The sequence below is a fragment of the Leptodactylus fuscus genome, chromosome 4 (assembly GCF_031893055.1).
Source record: "Leptodactylus fuscus isolate aLepFus1 chromosome 4, aLepFus1.hap2, whole genome shotgun sequence".
In the NCBI taxonomy this organism is placed as follows: Eukaryota; Metazoa; Chordata; class Amphibia; order Anura; family Leptodactylidae; genus Leptodactylus; species Leptodactylus fuscus.
In genome coordinates, this window is record NC_134268.1 from 152,984,750 (window position 1) to 153,007,914 (window position 23,165).

Consider the following 23,165-nt stretch of genomic DNA (forward strand, 5'->3'; position numbering starts at 1 on the left):
GCAACTCCATTCTAGCTGTCTCACTACGGAACTGACTAGAATGGAGTTGCTGCAGGTAGGTTCATGGTCTGGGTATATTCTGTAGTTGCTATAGGTAGGTCCTCCTTGCAGCAACTCCATTCTAGCTGTCTCAATACAGAACTGACTAGAATGGAGTTGCTGCAGGTAGGTTCATGGTATCGGTATATTCTCCATAGGTTATTCAGTATAGGACCTATATCTTATAAGCTCCGCTTACAGTAATATTAATAAAACACACATTTTAAAAATTTATATTTTATTGAAATAAAACCATCCGCACAATCCTCATTATCCATATTTAAAAAAAACCCAAAACTAAACAAAAAACCACCTCCACTAGTTACCAACGTAGTCCATCAACCCCCTCCCTTCTACCAACTTACCTGTCCTGGTCTAGTATTACCTGCTTTCATGGAATAAACCAGCCGTTGTCGTCTCATGTGGTGGGGTTACTAGAGTAAAGACAGGATCACATGTGCGCCAGGTTCTATGTTGTTTAAAGAGGACCTTTCACTTCCTGGGGCACATGCGGTGTAATACACCACTAGAAAACCAACAGTGTGCTGAATTCAGCGCACTATCGGCTTTCCCTTTCTGTGCCGGTACCGTAGTTCTTCACTGTCAGAAGGGCGTTTCTAACAGACAGTCAGGAACGCCTTTCTTCACAGTAGCATCTATTGCGCTGTATTGTGAGACTGAGGGGCATTGCTTATTTCCAACGATTACTTCTATGGACGAGTACTATCAGGAGGGGAGGAAGCGTTCCTCACCACTCTCACAGTACGACTTTCGGCTTTCTAGCGGTGTATTACACTGCATGTGCCCCAGGAGGTGAAAGGTCCTCTTTAAATCTGTCATGTGACCTGAATGATGAAAAGCCAGATCGCTAAAACATCGGTTACTCATGGACACCAGTGGACTCCATTGACTTAATGGGGTCAGCCGTTTCTATAGTGAAACGGGCAGAGAGAACAATCCTCCGTGCAGGACTTTTCTCTCTGTCGATTTCTGCGGCCGATGTGAATCTAACCACAAATTTAGTCCAGTGACCTTCTTTTTTAATTAATGGAGAACCAGAATGTGAGGCCGCCTCCTACTGAAAGGATAGTACCTCAGGATAGGCCATCAGTATTAGATGTGTGGGGGCCCCTGCAGATCTCTGGTGTTGTACAAACTGTAGTGGTGAGTGTAGGTACTGCAGCGATGCGCCATTACAATCTCTGTACCGGAGATATGCAGGGGTTTTACGTGTTGGGGTTCCCCTGCAGGTCTAATATTGATGGCCTACCCTGAGAAAGTGGATAACTCCATGAGGCTGGCTCCCCACACCACTTAAACACCGTGGAAGAAACGTGGCAGAAAAAAAAAACCCAATCCCATCCCCATTTTACGGTAAAATAGATGCAGCGGATACGCTGCACTGTCATGGTTTTGGAAATTGGAGCATGCCAGTTATACCCCAGGACACACCGGCGGCGGCTTCCCTATTGGTATAGTTAAAGCAGAAAGTCCACAGAGGAAACCTGTACAAAGCGCTACAGGAAGAACCCTGATGTGTTGCTGTTTTTCCAACAGTGTTTTTTTTTTTGCTACAGGTGCTACGTGGGGCCTTAACCACAGTCATGTCAAGCTTGTGATGAACCCCTTCTTGGGTAATCAGCAATTCAATCACTTAGATGGAATCACTGACTGCAGGAGGTTGGGGGAGTCAGTGGTGAATACAGCTCACCAGGCACACTTGGTGGTCTTCGGGGGGCACGTTGTATTAATGAATATATGGGGGGGAGAACACAGGCAGCCTGCTATACAAATAAAGCAGGGGTCGGCAACCTTCAGCACACCAGCTGTTGTAAAACTACAACTCCCAGCATGTATACTTGCTCTGCTGTTCTTGGAACTCCCATGGAAGTGAATGGAGCATGTTGGGAGTTGTAGTTTCACAGCAGCTGGAGAGCCGAAGGTTGCTGACCCCTGAAATAAAGTATAGCTGCCCTAATCTTCCTTAGGGTTGCACCTGCTGTACAGGGAGAGTAAAGTGACCATGACATTTGTTAGAATTGCTAACTCATGCACTAGAAAGAGTTAATTGCAGTCATAACCTGACCACGACTAACCCCAAGTGCAAGAGTCACAGTCAAGGGTTTACACTCAGTTATGACACACAGAAAAGTAATGTCTTAAGATTTGCCCCCATCTAGTGAAGGGACTCTTTCTGCTCTAAAGGAGTTCCTGCATTGTGAGTAACCTCTTTATACAGCAATGACCATCAGTTTGGTGCTAGTGATCACTGCAGGGTTGGAGAGTGAGCAGTGCAGAATATTTATACCTACAGCTCACACAGGAGGCAGCCCCCAGGTCCTGGATCTCCCCTATCATACAGATGGCAGCCCCCCTTGCCCCTCTCAGGCTACAGATGGCAGTCCCCCTCAGTATACAGCAGGAGCACCCTAACACATAGGTGGCAACATCCAAGGTGCCGGACCCCTCCAACACACAGGCAGCATCCCCAAACACACACAGGTGGTAACATCTCAGGGCCCAAGAACAACCCCCACCCACATACAAACAGCACTGCAGGAATCCCCCATTTACATGAAGGCAGCACCCAAATGACCTAAACACAACAAAGCAGTACCCTGGAACCTCCGCCACATGCCCACAGGTGGAAGTACCCAAGGGGCCATCACCAAAACCACCTCACACACACACAGGTAGCATCCCAGGGGCCTCCAAACAAGGACACAGGTCGCAGCACCCTGGGACAGAACTCCCTCTCACATACAAGCAGTACCCCAGGACCCCAACACACAAATTCAATACCCCTGGGAACCCACACAAACGCATGCAGCAGGCCCCCCTGGGGACCCTCCCCACCATTACATGCAAGCAGCACCCCAGGGATGTTTGCTCATCCATTAGATGTCAGCAGCACCCCAAGGACATCGCCCCCCTGTAGATGCCCAAGCACACCAAGGATGCATGCCAACATAATTAGATGTCGATGGCACCCCAGGGTCTCTGCCCCTTTTAGTTGCCAGAAGTACGCCAGGGACACCTTGCCCCTATCCATGCCAACAGCATACACCATAGATGCTAATAGCACCCCAAGGACCTCCCCCTTTATGTCAGAAGCACCTCGAGGACCTCTACCTTTCTTCAGATGCCAGCATCCCAAAGACCCCTGCCCACTTAGATGCTAGCAGCATCCAAGGGACTCATGCACTCCTTCAGATGCCAACTGCACCCCCCCCCTTCGAAGCACACCAAAGATCCCTGTCCTTCTCTTTTAGTTGCCAGCAGCACCCCATAGGCCCCTGCCCCTTCTTAGATGCCAGTAGTACCCCAAAGACCCCCTCCCCCCCCCAGATGCCAGCAGTATCCCAAAGACCCAGTGCCCCCCATTAGATACCAGCAGTACTTCAAAGACCCACTGCCAGGGGTGTAACGATCGTGACCTGGCCCGGTGAGACACGGGGCCAGTAGCCAGCTAGAGATAGTCGGGGTCCAGTACCACTATGTGACAGCAGCAGGGGAAAGCCTGGTTCCCCGACCACTATATATATTGTAAATGAAAAGGGGCACCGGCATATTGCCAGGCCCTTTTTCAATAGACACTGGCCCAGGAGAGGTGACTTAAAATAAATAGATATACTCACCTCTCTGCGTCCTCTCCGGCGTCTTCCATCATGTGATTGAGGCCTGAGATTAGGCCCCAGCAGTCAGATGGAGCGCAGCGGCGTAATGATGTCAGTGACCCCTCATGTGACTGCTGAGGACCAATCACAGGACTCAACAGAGACGTCAGGAAGATGCTGAAGACAGCCGGAGCCAGGATACCCAGGAAAGGCGAGGCGAGTATTAGGGTTTGTTATTTTTATTCACCTACCCTGGGCCTCCGATTATTATACTCTGGGGTCTGAGGAGACCACAGTGTAGAATAATATCACTGGAGGGGGCTGTTGGGAGCATATAATACTGGGGGGGGGGGAGGCATTGCTGGAGATATAATGTGTGTGTTGGGGGGGGGGGCACTGCTTGACATGTAATATTGTATATGGGGGGGGGGGGGCTGCTGGGTATGTAATACTGAATGGGGGACACTGCTGGGCATGTAATACTGTGCACGCCACTGCCTCCCCTCTTAGATGCAGCAGTACCCCCAAAGATCTCCTGTGCCCCCTTAAATGCCAGAAACACCTAAAGGACCCCGTCTCCCTCTATGCCAACGACTCCTATACCACCCTAAACATCAATCCAATCCACCAGACCCTCCGGGATACAGTCCCATAAAAAACTCGCTCCCCTCAGCCTAATCCAACGTGCAGTCCCAAGTAACTACATCACTCTCTCTCCTCAGCCTCATCCAATGTGCAGTCCCATGTAATTATATCACTCTCTCTCTTCAGCCTCATCCAATGTGCAGTCCAATGTAACTACATCAATCTCTTCCCTCAGCCTCATGGAACATGCTGTCCCATGTAACTACATCACTCTCTCTCCTCAGCCTCATCCAACATGCAGTCCCATGTAACTACATCACTCTCTCTCCTCAGCCTCATCCAACATGCAGTCCCATGTAACTACATCACTCTCTCTCCTCAGCCTCATCTAATGTGCAGTCCCATGTAACTACATCACTCTCTCTCCTCAGCCTCATCCAACATGCAGTCCCATGTAACTACATCACTCTCTCTCCTCAGCCTCATCCAACATGCAGTCCCATGTAACTACATCACTCTCTCTCCTCAGCCTCATCTAATGTGCAGTCCCATGTAACTACATCACTCTCTCCCCTCAGCCTCATCCAACATGTCGTCTCATGTAAAACAAACCTGTCTCTTCTCTTCCATCCTCCATTACCACAAGACAATCCTCTCTGCTTTCTGTTCTCCAGCTTCATGAGCTCGGCTCCGGCTTCCTCTATACAACACAGAGCAGTGATGGCCGAAACTCTGCCCTCCTCTGAGAGGCCACGCCCCTTCCTGTGACATCATACCTACCAGGAGCAACTCCACTCTAGTCACGACCCTGTGAGCATATAATACTGTGGGGGGTGTCACTGGTGAGCACATAATTCTGTTTTGGGGGCCACTGTGGTGCACATAATAATGTTTGGGGGTCACTATGGAGTACCTAATTCTGTTTAGGGGCCTCTGTGGTGCACATAATACTGTTTGGGGGCCTCTGTGGTGCACATCATACTGTATGGGGGTCACTATGGAGCACGTAATACTGTTTGGGGGCCACTGTGGTGCACATCATACTGTTTGGGGGCCCCTGTGGAGCACGTTATGCTGTCCCAGTATTGCTTACATGTGGGGCGTTGCGCTGCTTTCTCACCGTATTCTTGATAGCTGCAGTTGTGGGTACTAAAGCTGTATCTCTTTCAGGTATCTGAGATATTGCTTTAGCGCCCATAACCGCCACTATCAAGAATTCACTCTAGTTAAGGGGATAGGGGACCACGGACAAAAGTTTGTACCCAGGCCCACAAAACATTAGTTACACCAATGGCGCTGCTCTGGGTCCAGGCACCGCCATTAATATACCTTATTTTTAACTAGATCGACTGTGCTGATACACAGACGTCCTGCACTTGGATGTAAAGTGGCCACCTCCGTTCATCAGGATCGCAGGTAGGTGAGTATTATTATTTTTTTTTTTTTTTAAAGCTTAGTTTTGGGTATTTTAATAGTACAAGGGGTTGTTTGGAGTGGGAAATTATAATTATAAGGAGGGGGCATTATGAACATAAGGGGGGTCATTTTTATAGGGGTTATTAGGGGACATTACGAATACAAGGGGAGGCTATATTAGGAGGCATTATGAACATAAGGGGGTAGTCATTGATATTAGGGGTGCAGTATTTATGTCAGGGGGAATTAGGGGCATACTATGAGGGGGCAATTAATTTAATGAAAGTGGCACTTGGGCTTTATTAAGACTAAGGCCTCACGTTGCAAACTGCAACAAAATAGCGCTGCAGAAAAAACCGCAGCAGCAACGCATTGTGTTTTTTTTCCCGCAGCGCTTTTCATTTTCTGCTTCCATTACACCTATAGGGAAACCATCAGTGTTTTCGTAGGTATAAGTGATATTCCAGCGATTTCCAAAACCCCAACGGTTTTGGAAATCGCAGCATGTTCACTGCCCATAATTTTCCACAACGTGTGGATGGGATTTGCTAGAATCCCATTCACATTGCAGGAACTGTCGGCTTTTCCCGTGGTGTTTTCGCCATATGAAGCCCCATCCACACTTTGCGGTAAAATAAGATACATGCTGTAATTTCCAAAGCAGTCTTGGTTTTAGAGTTAGACATTGCAGCATGCCTATGGAAATTCTGGCGGTTTCAATATAATTGAAGCAGAAAATAGAGAGGAAAGCTCTGCAAACTTTCTGTGCAAAGGGCTGCGGCAAGAAACGTGATGCGTCATGGACGCGGTTTTTCCCGCAGCGCTTTTTTGCTGCAGGACACCACGTGGGGCCTTGTACTGGAAAACTCCTTAAGCCTATTTATATTGATGATCTATCCTCAGAATAAATCATCAATAAGAGATAAGTGACCCCCTGATCAGTTGTATGAAGGGGCCATGGTGCCTGTTTATATCACACGCTGTCTGTTTATAGTGACCGTGTGGTGCAATTACAGCCTTGTCACATAGACGCTTATAGGACGAGGCTGTAGTTACATGACATGGCCACTGTGATATGTACGATACTGTGTAAACAGAGAAGGGGTCACGGCGCTTGCACAGATGTCACGATTCACTCAAACAGCTGATTCATCCCTCATTATTACACCTCAGCCACGGAGGTGTAAAAAAAAAAAAAAAAAAAAACACACACTCGCCTGTCCCCAGCACCCTGTTGTCCTCCGCCTCTGTCTGTTCGGTCTGATGGCAACACCTCATTTCTGGAAATTCTGTACCCAATTCCTCTTAGCGGTCACATGATGTGCAGGACTCCAAGCAAGAAGGTGCCAGCACGAGACTGAATGGACACTGGCCGAGGACAACGGGTTGCTGAGGACAGGTGAGTATGCTCTTTTATTTTAAACCTCCAGCCCGGCACATGAGTTGCTCCAATTCCTGGACAATATCTTTAAAGGATTTATCCATGTTTCTAATATTTATGGCCTGTCCTCAGGATAAGCCATCAATATTACATCTGTGGGAATCTGACAGCCAGGACCTCTGCAGATGAGCTTTTTCATTACAGTGCGGCTACAGGTAATGGTGACAATTCTAGGAGCCACGCTGCTCTCTTGCCATACAGGATGTAGCAGTGGGTTTAGGTAGTGCAGTGGTACACATCGTATGGCAGGCGAGCAGCCGGCTCCTGATATTACCTTTAGCCATCCTGTCTCTGTACAACTCATCTACAGGGGTCCTGGCGGTGGGCCCCTAAAAACAATTCCACTGGTGGGCCCTAAACACCCCAGTCCGACCCTGTGCAGGGTGGATGTGGGGTACACAATTCACTGTGGCGGAGAGATGGGTGCATGGCAAACTGTGGGGTGCCTGGTGAATTGGGGGGGGGATTTAGAGCTGTGTTACTTTAATGGATGGCAAGCTATGGTTGATGCTTGGTGGATTTAGGGTAAGTTCACACAGGTTTTTTTTTTTTGCTCAGTTTTTTTCTGGGAGCCGTTTGTTCCAGCTCCTAGAAAAAAGAACGGACATGTTCATTCTTCAGACACCTCACGACATCCGCCTGAAGACACTCCCTCCTCCCAACTAGGCCCATTCATTTGGACCTAATCCGGAGCGGAGTGCGCAACTGGATGCTGGTGCAGTGCACTGGTATCCAGTCACAGCCACCTGTATTTTGGGACCGGAACCTGAGGCAGCCTCAGGTTCCGATCCAAAATACCCCGTGTGAACCCGGCCTAAGGATTGCATAAGAGGCACAAAGAAACTCCTCCATTGGCGGTGCAGAGGTGATTGACAATGTGCTTTAGGTTAAAGCCCCACATAGGGGGCCACAGCCAAAAAGCTCTGCAGGAAAAACCTCTGTGGAAACACATTGCGATTTTCCTACAAGGCCTTTCACGTAAAATGTGCAGTTTTCCTCTGCGGACTTTCTACTTTAGATATACATATAGTTTCCATGTGCTGCAATGTACAAAAAGTAATGGGGGGGATAGTGCAGTGCTTGTTAGTAATGTGGGGGTACACCGGAGGGACATGGGGGATAGTGGGATATACCTGGATGTAGTTATAGCTGCACTCGTTAGTATCGGGTCTCCAATACTGTGAAGACCCAGTGGCTATGATGGCCGCCATCTTTAAAGGTCCGGCATGTACTATTACAGATGTCGGGAAGGGATACAATTATTTAAAGGGATCCTATCATTTAAACACTTTTTTTTTTTTTTTTCCTAGCTGACACGTCGGAATAGCTGACACGTGCAGGCTATTCGTCTTTATCCGTCGTCTCCGGTCCGCCGTTCGGTAGAAAGACCGGTTTTTACTGGTATGCAAATGAGTTCTTCTGCAGCACTGGTGGGGTGGGGGGAAGCGCTCAGACAGCACTTGCGGCATCCCCGATGCTGCCAGAGAACTTTCTCCAGCGACGCCTCCATCTTCAACAGCAACCGCCTCTTCTGCGTCTTCTCTGGGGTCACACTCCGGCGCTTGCGCAGTCGGTTCTGCCTTCGGGATGCAGGCAAGAGCCGAGTGGACAGGCCGGCGGCCATTTTTTTGGAGGCCGTTACGCGTGCATGTGCAGTACGCTCCTGTTCTCCATACAACTACAGGAGCTTACTGTGCATGCGAGCGTAGCGGCCTCCAAAAAAATGGCCGCCAGCCTGTGCACTTGGCTTTTGTCTGCGTCCCAATGGCAGAGCAGACTGTGCAGGTGCCGGAGTGTGACCCCAGAGAAGACGCAGAAGAGGTGGTTGCTGTTGAAGATGGAGGCATTGCTGGAGAGACTTCTCTGGCAGCATTGGGGAAGCCCCCAGTGCTGTGAAAACTCATTTGCATACCGGTAAAAACCCGGTATTTCTACCGAACGGCGGGCCGGAGACGACTGATAAAGGTAGGAGACAAATAGCCTTTCTTAAGGCTATTCTGCCGTGTTAGTCATAAAACAATGCGTTTGAATGATAGCGGTCACTTTTTAAAGGGATTCTGAGTTTGTTCATGTTTTGCTATTATTTTGTTGTTTTGACTTTTTTTTATTTTTAACAAATTTTATTTTTTGGGCAAAAAAATTAAAAAAATAGATGTGTAAATAGTGTTTTCTGAATGTCATAACTTTAATAGTAAGAAATCCACCAATTCGCTATAACTTACCCCATCCCCACCTCTTGTGTCACCAAAGCGACTCTGACTCATCAAGGCACAACAGGATCTCTGCATACAGTAGTGGAAGACCTAGAACATGATGGAGTAAGGTTACGTTCACACTACTGTTATGCACGTCCGTTACTGTTACCTGTCATAGGATGAGAGCAACAGACATAGATGGAGTCTCCTCATCCTCCTGCGTCTGTTCCCATTGACTAGAATATTAAGAAAAAAAAACCCATTAAGGACGCCGTCTTCTGTCTCCTTTTTTCTGTCTCTTGTGTTTTTTCCGTAATTTTTGTTTATTTTTGTAAAGGAAGGAAAATGTCCGGTGCGCACAACTTATTCTTCAGTCACAAAACTAAACTTAAATGATGGGAGACTGAGGACAGATGGGAGACTGAGGACAGACAGGAGACAGCAGCCATCGTGTTGTCTACATTAGTGTTAACTTGAATGGACACTGACTGTCTCTGTCCATTTCTCTGCTGCAGTTAATGTCCGTTGCGGTCATCCATCAACGGACATTAAAGGGGCTCTTTCAGCAAAATTTTGTTGTATGAGCCCCACATATGCGTGAATAGCCTTTAAAAAAAAGGCTATTCAGGCACCGCTAATCTCATTTTAATCCCCCGTCCTGTTTTAAAATAAAACTATAAAAACATATATGTAAATCATACTTGAACTTGCACACTGGGCGGTGATGCACGATCCGACGTCATCTTCTGCCACGCCTACCTCTTCTTTCGGCGACGCCCACCGGTCCTGTCTCTTCCCCGGCTTCATCTTCTTCCATCGGTTCAAATCCAATTGGTTGAAATCCGGCGTGTGTGCAGTAGAGCTCCCTCCGGAGCTACTGCGCACACTCCGGCGGCACTGCCATTGAGAAAAATGGTGCCAGAGTATGTGCAGTAGCTCCAGAGGGAGCATTACTGCGCATGCGCCGGACTTCAACCAATTGGATTTGAACCGCTGGAAGTAGATAAAGATGAAGCCGGGAAGACCCAGGACCGGAGGGCGTCGCCGAAAGAAGAGGTAGGTGTGCTAGAAGATGTCGTATCGTGCGCGACCGCCCCCCGTGGATGTTCAAGTATGATTTACCTATATGTTTTTATAGTTTTATTTTAAAACGGGACGGGGGTTTAAAATAAGGTTAGCGGTGCCTGAATAGCCTTTTTAAAGGCTATTCACGCATATGTGGGGCTCATACAGCAAAATTTTGCTGATAGAGCCCCTTTAACAAGGGTAGCCTGAACCCGCCCTAGGGCTGCTATTACACAGGTGTGTTTTTGATCAGAGTAGAAACAACAGCACATGCGCTAATGTGAATAAAGATCACATGTGTAATGGCACCCTAAGGCCGGCTTCACATGGACACATTTGGTTGTCAGCTGTGGTTCCCAGACCAGGACCTGGACTCCCAGCAGTATAGTTGTTTATGATGCTAGGAGTTCCGGCTTCCTCGCAGCTTCAGCGTTCCATACTGTAATGTCCGTGTGAAGCCGGCCTAAGGGTTACTAATATGTGAGGCCCCACGTTGCGGAAACGCTGCTTATTTTGTTGCAGTTTTTGGAGGCAAAGCCAAGAATAGCTACAAGAGGAATGGGAAATGTAGAAGTATAAGAACTTCCTATATCTTTTGCACAATCCACTTCTGGCTTTGAGTCAAAAAACTGCAACAAGTAAAGCTGTGTTTCCGCAACGTGGGGCCCCGGCCTAAAGGAGTATTCTAGGAATATGCTGTTGAGCTCCACTTCTACTCAGTTAGAATCTGTACGTCACACGGCCATGCTGCAGTTCAATCTAATTGAAATGAATGGGGATGAGCTGTAATACTAAGCACGGCCTCTATACAGTGTATGCCACTGTGCTTGGTAAGTAGAGAAGAGACCACAGCAATCAATATCATAGTCCCAATAATCCCTTTAATTTATACCTTCATGTAACTCTAGGCTGAGACCTCACAAAATAGGACTGATCTAAGGGCGGGTCCACACTTGCGCCCGGTCTCTGCTTTGTGAGTTTCCATCTTGTGCCCGAGAAACCCTGATGGAAACCCGGCAGCCAGTGTCCGCTTGTGAGTGGCCGTGAGCGTCTTCAAATCTCTGCGGCGAAACTGTTTTGTTTTTTTTTAACTGGACACAAAGTTGGACATGCAGGACTTTGTGTCTGGGGAAAAAAAAAAAAAAAAGGTTTCGCCGCGGATGCCAGAAGACGCTCACGGGCGGACACTTTGCAAACCCATTCAAATGAAAAGTGACTGCCAGTTTTTGTCTCCTGTCCAGTTTCTCGCAAACAAAGAAGACGGAAACCTGCAAAGCGGAGACTGGGCGCAGGTGTAAACCCGCCCTAAGATACATTCAGCACACTTTACTATACAATTGTATAGTGAATGCTGGATATTACTAGAGATGAGCGAACAGTAAAATATTCTATGTTCGTTATTCGTTACGAATAGCATCTCAATATTCGACTATCGAACCCCATTATAGTCTATGGGAGAAAATGCTTTGTTTCAGAGGATCCTACCATTCGACTCAGGAGAGTCACCAAGTCCACTATTACACCTCAGCAAATGATGCCAACACCTCTGCAATGCAACTGGGACAGCAGGGGAAGCATGTCTGGGGGGCATCTAACAAGCCCAAGTCACTGTATTACCCCACTATCACAGCCTAACAACTACACACTTTCACATTCCAAAAAACCTCTATCAAAGTGGGAAAATACCTGGAAACCTTCTTTACTCCCCAAATGGATGGACACAAACCCCAATTCAAGCTCAACAAACAATAAAAAGCACCCCTTTTAAACCACGTTCTCCATGACAACCACAGATGGAATAGGCAATGGGAAATCCTTTAGTCCCCACCCCGAACTGTCGTTGTGGATGTGTGTGATGTGGTAAGACCTTCCAAAATTCACTTTTAAGGCCCTTAACATGAGCGCTTCCAAATTAAGTTACACACCCTTAAGCTGAGCTACCAGCAGAAATTGAGGCCCTTCAGGTTACTTCAGCCTTTTACCTGCAGAGTTTTAGGCCCTTGAACTTAGTTCAGCCTTGCAGCAGCAGAGATTTGTTGGTCCTTTGGGTGAGTTGAGCCTTTAAAAAGCAGTGCTTTGGGCCCTTTGGCTGACTAGAGCCTTTTAGCAGCAGGGTTTTATTTTTTGGCCCTTGGGGGAACCCTAAAACATTAATTTGCAGGCGCCTGTGGGGGGAGCCCTAAAACATTAATTTGCAGGCCCCTGTGGGGGGTATGCATGAGAAAAATTATTTCAATTAAAAAAAATAAATTTTTTTCAAACATTCAGTAGTAGGGGCTGGGGTTGTAGGAGGATGAGAAGGATGAGGAAGAGTAAATTGGTTCCTGACTGAATCTCTCCAGTACCTGGGCTATGGAGTGGATACCCAGCTGGATATCTACATCCTCACCCACGTCTCCTGCTGCTGCTGGCAGCCTCTCTCCAGTACCTAGACTCTGGAGCTGATACCCAGCTGGGTATCCACCTCCTCTCCCACGTACCCTGGTGCTGGCGAGGGGCACTGCTGGTAGCCCCTCTCTAGTACGTATAATGTGGAGCTGATACCCAGCTGGGTATACAGTTCCACGTGCTCACCAACGTAACCCGGTGCTGGCGAGGGGCACTGCTGCCAGCCCCTCTCCAGTACCTGGACTCTGGAGCTGATACCCAGCTGGGTATCCACCTCCTCTCCCACGTACCCTGGTGCTGGCGAGGGGCACTGCTGGTAGCCCCTTTCTAGTACGTATAATGTGGAGCTGATACCCAGCTGGGTATCTAGTTCCACGTCCCCTGCTGCTATGCTGCATGATTTGCTAGCTAGCTATTAATTGAGCTCTGAAAAGAGCTGTTATTATTCTCAATTCCTGCCTAAGGGCTCATTGACATGGAGTAACGCCGGGCGTGTATCACAGCCGTACACGCCGGCATTACGGCAGACTGCCAAACACTTCCCGTTCACTTCAATGGGAGCGCTCCCATTGAAGTGAATGGGAAGTTTTCGGCAGTCTGCCGTAACGCCGGTGTGTACGGCTGTGATACACGCCCGGCGTTACTCCGTGTGAATGAGCCCTAACAAAGCACTGTATCGCACTGACAGTCTGACGCCACACTCTATCACTCCAACACGAGAATGAGACGAAGATGGCCGACACTGTTCTTATGAATTGGGAGATCACCTGTTTTCGGCAGCCAATGGGTTTTTTTTACATTTTTTTCACTGCCTCCGTTGTCGTAGTTCCTGTCCCACCTGCCCTGCACAGTTATTGGTGCAAAAAACACACCAGGGAAGGTGGGAGGGGATACGAATTTTTACTGCGTATGCGGCCTTGTATTTGATTGGGAACGAATACATCGAACGCCAAGATATTCGATCGAATACCTATTCGATCGAACGGCGTCCGCTCATCTCTAGATATTACCAGAAAAGAGTGGCTTCACTCACAAAACTGCTGCCGATGTTACAAGCCGTGCGGCTTCTGGGTAATACAGCGGTTATCTACTATATATAAACAGTATACAGGACTCATATTATAAGCCTACATTCACACTACACTGAATAATGGTCATGTCATCACATGGCAGCCTTACATTCAATGAGGCTATTCACATAGCCGGGTCACGGACCGTCAAACAATGCAACGTTCTCTTTCTCCACAGATCTCTTCATACACTGACTCTATCTTATACCATCTGAAACCTTCTAAGTACAGTATATGATACATGGATACAGTGTGAGACGGCTAAATACTATCACTGGAAGGACCTCACCGGTATGAAACCTTGTAAGCATAGGAAAGATGGAAAAGGTCCTTACGGAGTATAGTAAATTGCCAGGTCAGTGTGAGACGGCTAAATACTATCACTGGAAGGACCTCACCGGTATGAAACCTTGTATGTATAGGAAACATGGAAAAGGAAAACTCCCTCACACTTTTTGCTGAAAAATATTTTTACCGCTTTTATTGTTGATTTCCAAACAATTGTTGGAATAATAATAATAAGACACATATTATCTTTATCTTATAATTCTTATGATCTAATCTTGTCCCTTTATTGTGAGATTTACAAACATTACTGAAGCCGGAGCCCAGCTATTATAAAGGTCCTTACAGAGAGCGGGGTTTAGCCAATTCACTGTGAGGGTGCGTTCACACGATGTAACGTGGAGTGCAATCTGGCACGTATACACGTGTGAGCAGATTGCGCTCTGAAAAAGATCCCATTCATTTCAGTGGGAGTTAGGAACGTATACGCCGTGTTATAGGGGGCAAAAATGGTCCCTACAAATGATGGGAAATAGACGGCTCACATAGAGTTGGCTAAATACTATCACTGGTGAGGACCTGGTCCCTCTGGAGTACGGGATTTAGCCAATTCACTGTGAGCTGGCTAAATACTATCTCGGTTAAGGACCCGACCACCAGGCGGGAAAAAGGTCCTTACCAGTAAGGGGAAATAGACAACTCACACTGAGCCGGCTAAATACTAGACCTGGTAAGGACCAGGTCCCTACAGCGTCTACAGGGGCGTAACTACCATAGAGGCAGCTGCCACAGGGCCTGGGCCATTAGGGGGCCCGGTGACAGCCGCTACCGCTGCATTTTTTTTTTTTTTTCTTTATAGGCTGTTAGGGACCCTATTCACTTGCCGATTCTGGCTGGGCTGGGATCGGTAAGTGACACTGCGGGCCCCACAAATACCATCATTATACTCGGGGGTCTTTGCAGACCCCCGAGTATAATGATCAACGGACCGGGAGAGGTAATAAACATAAAAAACACTGTTACTTACCTCTCCACGATCCTGCCAGGCCTCCTTTCTGACGTCTCTGACGTCACATGAACCCGGCCTGCGTCCCGGGTCATGTGATGTCTGACGTCATTTCAGAAGAACGGCAGCGGAGAAGACAGCGTAGGAGCCGGGGACAGGTAAGAAATTTTTTATGTTTTTATTCTCCTGGGTCTCCGATTATTATACTCTGGGGTCTTTTCAGACCCCAGAGTATAATAATTGTTTATGGGTGTCCACTACTGTGTGCAGGGGCCACTAAGGGACATAATTCTGTGTGCAGGGGGCAGTAAGGGACATAATAGAGTGCGGAGGAGGGGGCCGGTCGAGGTCTTCGACGTCGGTGTCGTTCGGGGGGGGGGCATGTCAAAAGTTCGCCACGGAGCCCCGCCATTCCTAGTTACGCCACTGGGCATCTAGTATTTAGTCACAACCGTTCAGGCTGTGTGTGAGCATGATAGAGGGGTTCAGGTTGTGTGAGGTGGGAGAGGTGCAGGATGTGTGACAAATGGGTCAGTCTCATGAAGGGAACACTTAAATAACATATGGGGGGGGGGATTTATTGTTTTACATGGGGCTTATGTCTCTGCTGTCACATCAAATTCCGGAATGTCCTTTTTTTTTTTTTTTTTTTTTTTTTTATACATTTGACTAAAAATAAACCTCAAAACAATGTTTAACTAGGTTTTTGTTTGTTTCTAGGTTTATGTGAGATCTCAATGGTGTGAAGACTCCACTACAAGATCATTAGGTGCCAGTGCTCTAGACCAAGCGATGTGCCCCCTAGTGATCAAATGTCTCAACCGGACTCCTCCAAATAGGCAACACTTATTTTATAAACCTTTATAAGGCTTTGTTTGGAGCCTTCAGTAAAAGTTATTTGATGGTCCCCTCAGTGCCCCCACACTCAGGAGAATGTCCCCTTCACTGCCCACATGTAATATAATGGCCCCACAGCGAGCAGCATGTTATATAATGGCCCTTACTCTGCCTCTACATGTATGCAGCCTGCAGTAGAAGTGCCAATATTTTGTAATGCATTACATTAGGGATAAGGCCCCCTGGGGGGTATACCTGGGTCTGTAAAAAAAAAAAAGCCCTATGCACCCCCATACACGGAATTAGAAAAAAAGTTATGGGTGTCATAATATTGGCACAGTTTTGGGTTTTTGTTACGGGGTTAAAATGTAAATAAAACCATATAAATTTGTTTTCCCTGGAATTGTACCAAAACATAGAATACAGGTGACATGTCATTTTTGGCTACAGAGTAAATGCCATTAAAACAACAATAGCCTCCCATGCCTGCGTTGTAGAGGTGGCTTTCCGACTGCAGAGCAAAGAGCAACGGCTGGACTATTGCGTACTGCGGCAGAGTCAGAAAAGAGGGAGGAGCTGTCTTACTGGAGGAAGTCTGGAAGTAAGAGAGAGGCAAGTATGATGGGGCGGGGGCGGTGGGCTTATTATGCTTGGTTCACACATCAGTATGCCATCCGTCCGTTTGAATTCAGTTTGAGACTTAAAACGGATTGATGCACATACTGATTGCATACTGATGTGTGAACCAAGCCTTAGTTGAGAAGGTCTAGTAGTGGTCAGGATAGCTAGAGAGACGGAGGGGGAGGTAGTGCAAGTCAGCGTACACGTACCATGATGCATTAGCTAAGGCTGCTTCACATCTGTGTTCGGTATTCCATTTGGAGAGTCCGCTTGGAGATGCCCTCTGAACGGAATATTGAACGCATTAAAAAGCGATGAGCAATGAAACCACACGGACCCACAGGCTATAATGGGGTCTGTGTATTTTCCGCACGAATCATGCAGAGAGAAAAGTGCTGCTTTCCCCCAATGGAAATATTGCAGGTGTTAATCCACCTATTGCTAGTAACAACGAATCCCAGTGCAGTGTAGGCACGACCCCTCAGGATCTGACACTAGCTGTTACCCCGGCCCCATCAGATGTCCATTATTAAGTATATACTATATAATCTTTTAACATGATGTGGTCTAGAATTCCGTTCCCCCGCCTCTCCCCTTCCTATTCCCATTCCTTGCTTATTTGGGTCTTCCCCTCCTCCTTGGTCTTTCTTTTGTAAGGTTTTACATTTTTTTACCTTAAATTATTATTATCTTTTTGATACTAAATATGAAATTAAAAATCAATTTTTAACTAAAAATATTCATTGTCCTGTTTTCATTTTCGTTTTCTCTGTGGTCTATAAAAAACTTTCATCAAACAGGTTTTCTAGGCTGATGGCCCCCCCTCCCCCTTAGGATAGGGTCACCAATATTGGATCAGTGGGACTCAGCACTTCCAGCCAGTCTCCAGTGCTAGAACCTAGAAGGCTCTGTAGACTGTATGTTGGCGGTGGTTAATACTACAGCTCTGTTCACTGTATATAAGCAGGGTAGAATACTACAGCTCTGTTCACTGTGTATAGGTGGTGGTTAATACTACAGCTCTGTTCATTGTATATAAGCGGGGTAGAATACTACAGCTCTGTTCACTGTATATAGGCGGTGGTTAATACTGCAGCTCTGTTCACTGTATATAGGTGGGAGTGAATACTGCAGCTCTGTTCACTGTATATAGGCGGGGGTGAATACTGCAGCTGTGTTCCTAGTTATTGGGGGCAGGGCTGTAGTGCTCCGGCACCACCGCTATACCAGGGACACAGATGTCGGCTTCCAGCACCAGAGACAACAAGCTATTCCCTCTAGGAATAAAAAGTAGATCACTGGGGATCTGTCCTTTGGGACCCCCACTGATCACATGTCCTGTTTCTGCCCTATATGATCCACAATGTGCGCTGCTGATTCGTTCATTTCTTTGAGACAGCCAGAGATAATTCTGATCTCTATTTCTTTTCAGCAGTCCCATAGGGATGAATGGCGCAGTAGTACAAATGTAGGACCCTTGTTTTGATGATGGTGGGGGGTCCTAGTGGTCAGGATAGATTAGTGTCAGAGCTGTGGGGAATGGCCGCTGTAATAGGTACTAAGCTTAAAATAAAACCCTGTAAATAGGATTATGCCATGAAAAGTATTTATCTGTTCACAGGATAGGCGACAAATATCTGATCGGTGTGGGTCTGACAGCTGCGTCCCCCACCGGTCCCAAGGGGACATGGGCGTGGAAGTGGATACCCAGCGGGATGTCCACTCCAAAGTCCAGGTACTGGAGAGGGGCTGCCAGCAGTGCCCCTCGCCAGCACCATGGTACGTGGGCGAGCACGTGGACGTGGATATCAAGCTGGGTATCCACTCCAGAATCCATGTACTGGAAAGAGGCTGTCAGCAGTGCCCCTCGCCAGCACCAGGGGACGTGGATACCCAGCTGTATATCCAGTCCAGAGTCCAGGTACTGGAGAGAGGCTGCCAGCAACCAATTTACTCTTCCACATCCTTCTCATCCTCCTCCTACAACCACAGCCCCTACTACTGAATATAGTAATATTTTCTGTTTTTTTTTTTAATTAAAAAAACATTTTTCATGCATACCCCCACAGGAGCGTGCAAAATCTTTTAGGGCTCCCCTCCAAGGGCCTGCAAAACAATTTTTTAGGGCTCCCCCAAAGAGCCTGCAAATTAATGTTTTAGGGCTCACCCCAAGGGCCTGAAATCTAATTTTTTAGAGGTCGCCCCAAGGGTCAAAAAATGAAAAACTGCTGCTGCATGGCTCTAGTCACCCCAAGGGCCAAAAAATGAAATGCTGCTGCTGCATGGCTCTAGTCACCCCAAGGGCCAAAAAATTAAAAACGAGAGCCATGCAGCAGCAGTCACCCCAAGGACCAAAAGCACTGTATTTTAAAGGCTCTACTCATTCCAAGGGCCAAAAGCACTGTATTTTAAAGGCTCCACTCACTCCAACAGCCAAAAGCACTGTATTTTAAAGGCTCTACTCATTCCAAGGGCCAAAAGCACTGTATTTTAAAGGCTCCGCTCACTCCAACAGCCAAAAGCACTGAATTTTAATGTCTCCACTCACTCCAACAGCCAAACGCACTGAATTTTAATGGCTCAACTCACTCCAAGGGCCAAAAGCACTGCTTTGTAAAGGCTCTACTCACGACAAGGGCCAAAAGCATTGTATTATAAAGGCTCCACTCATTCCAACAGCCAAAAGCACTGTATTTTAAAAGCTCTACTCACTCAAACAGCAAAAAGCACTGTATTTTTAAGGATCTACCGACTCCAACAGCCAAAAACACTGCTTTTGCAAGGCTCTACTCACTCTCAGTGCCAAAAACACTGCTTTTTAAAGGCTCACTCACTCCAACAGCCAAAAGCACTGCATTTTAAAGGCTCCACTCACTCCAACAGCCAAAAGCACTGAAGTTTAATGGCTCCACTCAATCCAACAGCCGAAAACACTGTATTTTAAAGGCTCTACTCACTCAAACAGCAAAAAGCACTGCATTTGAAAGGGTATACTCACTCCAACAGCCAAAACACTGAATTTTAATGGCTCTACTCACTCCAACAGCCAAAAGCACTGTATTTTAAAGGCTCTGCACACGCCAATGGCCAAAAGCACTGTATTATAAAGGCTCTACTCTCTCCAACAACCAAAAGCACTGTATTTTAAAGGTTCCACTCACTCCAAGGGCCAAAAGCACTGCATTTTAATGGCTCCACTCGCTCCAACAGCCAAAAGCACTGCATTTTAAAGGCTCCACTCACTCCAACAGCCAAAAGCACTGTATTTTAAAGGCTCTACTCACTCAAACAGCACTGTATTTTTAAGGATCTACCAACTCCAACAGCCAAAATCACTGCTTTTGCAAGGCTCTACTCACTCTCAGTGCCAAAAACACTGCTTTTTAAAGGCTCACTCACTCCAACACCCAGAAGCACTGCATTCTAAAGGCTCTACTCACTCCAACAGCCAAAACCACTGTACTTTAAAGGCTCCACTCACTCCAACAACCAAAAGCACTGTATTTTAAAGGCTCCACTCACTCCAACAGCCGAAAGCACTGTATTTTAAAGGCTCTACTCACTACAACAGCCAAAAGCACTGAAGTTTAAAGGCTCTACTCACTCCAACAGCCAAAAGCACTGTATTTTAAAGGCTCTACTCACTCCAACAGCCAAAAGCACTGAATTTAAATGGCTCCACTCACTCCAACAACCAAAAGCACTGTATTTTAAAGGCTCCACTCACTCCAACAGCCGAAAGCACTGTATTTTAAAGGCTCTACTCACTCCAACACCCAGAAGCACTGCATTCTAAAGGCTCTACTCACTCCAACAGCCAAAAGCACTGAAGTTTAAAGGCTCTACTCACTCCAAGGGCCAAAAGCACTGTATTTTAAAGGCTCTACTCACTCCAACAGCCAAAAGCACTGTATTTTAAAGGCTCTACTCACTCCAACAGCCAAAAGCACTGCATTTTAAAGGCTCTACTAACTCCAACAACCAAAAGCAATGTGTTTTAAAGGCTCCACTCATTCCAACAGCCAAACGCACTGAATTTTAATGGCTCCACTCACTCCAAGGGCCAAAAGTACTGCTTTGTAAAGGCTCTACTCACGACAAGGGCCAAAAGCATTGTATTATAAAGGCTCCACTCATTCCAACAGCCAAAAGCACTGTATTTTAAAGGCTCTACTCACTCAAACAGCAAAAAGCATTGTATTTTTAAGGATCTACCTACTTCAACAGCCAAAAACACTGCTTTTGCAAGGCTCTACTCACTCTAAGTGCCAAAAACACTGCTTTTTAAAGGCTCATTCACTCAAACAGCAAAAAGCACTGCATTTGAAAGGCTCTACTCACTCCAACAGCACTGCATTTTAAAGGCTCTACTCACTCCAACAGCCAAATGCACTGTATTTTAAAGGCTCTAGTCACTCAAACAGCAAAAAGCACTGTATTTTTAAGGATCTACCGACTCCAACAGCCAAAAACACTGCTTTTGCAAGGCTCTACTCACTCTCAGTGCCAAAAACACTGCTTTTTAAAGGCTCAATCACTCCAACAGCCAAAAGCACTGCATTTTAAAGGCTCCACTCACTCCAACAGCCAAAAGCACTGAAGTTTAATGGCTCCACTCAATCCAACAGCCTAAAGCACTCTATTTTAAAGGCTCTACTCACTCAAACAGCAAAAAGCACTGCATATGAAAGGCTCCACTCACTCCAACAACCCAAAGCACTGTATTTTAAAGGCTCCACTCACTCCAAGGGCCAAAATCACTGCTTTTTAAAATCTCTACTCAAGCCAAGGGCCAAAAGCACTGTATTTTAAAGGGTCTACTCACTCCAACAGCCAAAAGCACAGTATTATAAAGGCTCTACTCACTCCAACAGCCAAAAACACTGCATTTTTAAGGCTCTGCTCACGCCAATGGCCAAAAGCACTGTATTATAAAGGCTCTACTCACTCCAACAGCCAAAACCACTGTACTTAAAAGGCTCTACTCACTCCAACAACCAAAAGCACTGTATTTTAAAGGCTCCACTCACTCCAAGGGCCAAAAGCACTGCATTTTAATGGCTCCACTCACTCCAACAGCCAAAAGCACTGCATTTTAAAGGCTCCACTCACTCCAACAGCCAAAAGCACTGTATTTTAAAGGCTCTACTCACTCAAACAGCACTGTATTTTTAAGGATCTACCTACTCCAATAGCCAAAATCACTGCTTTTGCAAGGCTCTACTCACTCTAAGTGCCAAAAACACTGCTTTTTAAAGGCTCACTCACTCCAACACCCAGAAGCACTGCATTCTAAAGGCTCTACTCACTCAAACAGCCAAAAGCACTGAAGTTTAAAGGCTCTACTCACTCCAACAGCCAAAACCACTGTACTTTAAAGGCTCCACTCACTCCAACAACCAAAAGCACTGTATTTTAAAGGCTCCACTCACTCCAACAGCCGAAAGCACTGTATTTTAAAGGCTCCACTCACTCCAACAACCAAAAGCACTGTATTTTAAAGGCTCCACTCACTCCAACAACCAAAAGCACTGTATTTTAAAGGCTCCACTCACTCCAACAGCCGAAAGCACTGTATTTTAAAGGCTCTACTCACTCAAACAGCAAAAAGCACTGCTTTTTAAAGGCTCACTCACTCCAACACCCTGAAGCACTGCATTCTAAAGGCTCTACTCACTCCAACAGCCAAAAGCACTGAAGTTTAAAGGCTCTACTCACTCCAAGGGCCAAAAGCACTGTATTTTAAAGGCTCTACTCACTCCAACAGCCAAAAGCACTGAATTTTAATGGCTCTTCTCACTCCAACAGCCAAAAGCACTGCATTTTAAAGGCTCTTCTCACTCCAACAGCCAAAAGCACTGTATTTTAAAGGCTCCACTCACTCCAAGGGCCAAAATCACTGCTTTTTAAAAGCTCTACTCAAGCCAAGGGCCAAAAGCACTGTATTTTAAAGGCTCTACTCACTCCAACAGCCAAAAGCACTGAATTTTAATGGCTCCACTCACTCCAACAGCCAAAAGCACTGCATTTTAAAGGCTCTTCTCACTCCAACAGCCAAAAGCACTGCATTTTAAAGGCTCTTCTCACTCCAACAGCCAAAAGCACTGTATTTTAAAGGCTCCACTCACTCCAAGGGCCAAAAGCACTGCTTTTTAAAGGCTCCACTCATTCCAACAGCCAAAAGCACTGTATTTTAAAGGCTCTACTCACTCCAACAGCCAAAACCACTGTACTTTAAAGGCTCTACTCATGCCAACAACCAAAATCACTGTATTTTAAAGGCTCCACTCACTCCAAGGGCCAAAAACATTGTACTTTAAAGGCTCTACTCACTCCAACAACCAAAAGCACTGTATTTTAAAGGCTCTACTCACTCCAACAGCCAAAAGCACTGAAGTTTAAAGGCTCTACTCACTCCAACAGCCAAAAGCACTGTATTTTAAAGGCTCTACTCACTCCAACAGCCAAAAGCACTGAATTTTAATGGCTCCACTCACTCCAACAGCCAAAAGCACTGCATTCTAAAGGCTCTACTCACTCCAACAGCAAAAAGCACTGCTTTTTAAAGGCTCACTCACTCCAACACCCAGAAGCACTGCA

The 23,165-nt window shown here is 46.6% G+C and overlaps 1 long non-coding RNA gene across 1 annotated transcript; it reads left to right on the forward strand.

Annotated features, from left to right (window-relative positions):
• Nucleotides 1–1,614: 1,614 nt before the first annotated feature.
• On the forward strand, nucleotides 1,615–16,198 carry LOC142201399 (uncharacterized). The gene is made up of 3 exons (XR_012715519.1): nucleotides 1,615–1,673; nucleotides 4,916–5,051; nucleotides 15,828–16,198. It is a non-coding gene; the product is annotated as an uncharacterized LOC142201399 (long non-coding RNA).
• The last annotated feature ends 6,967 nt before the right edge of the window (nucleotides 16,199–23,165 follow it).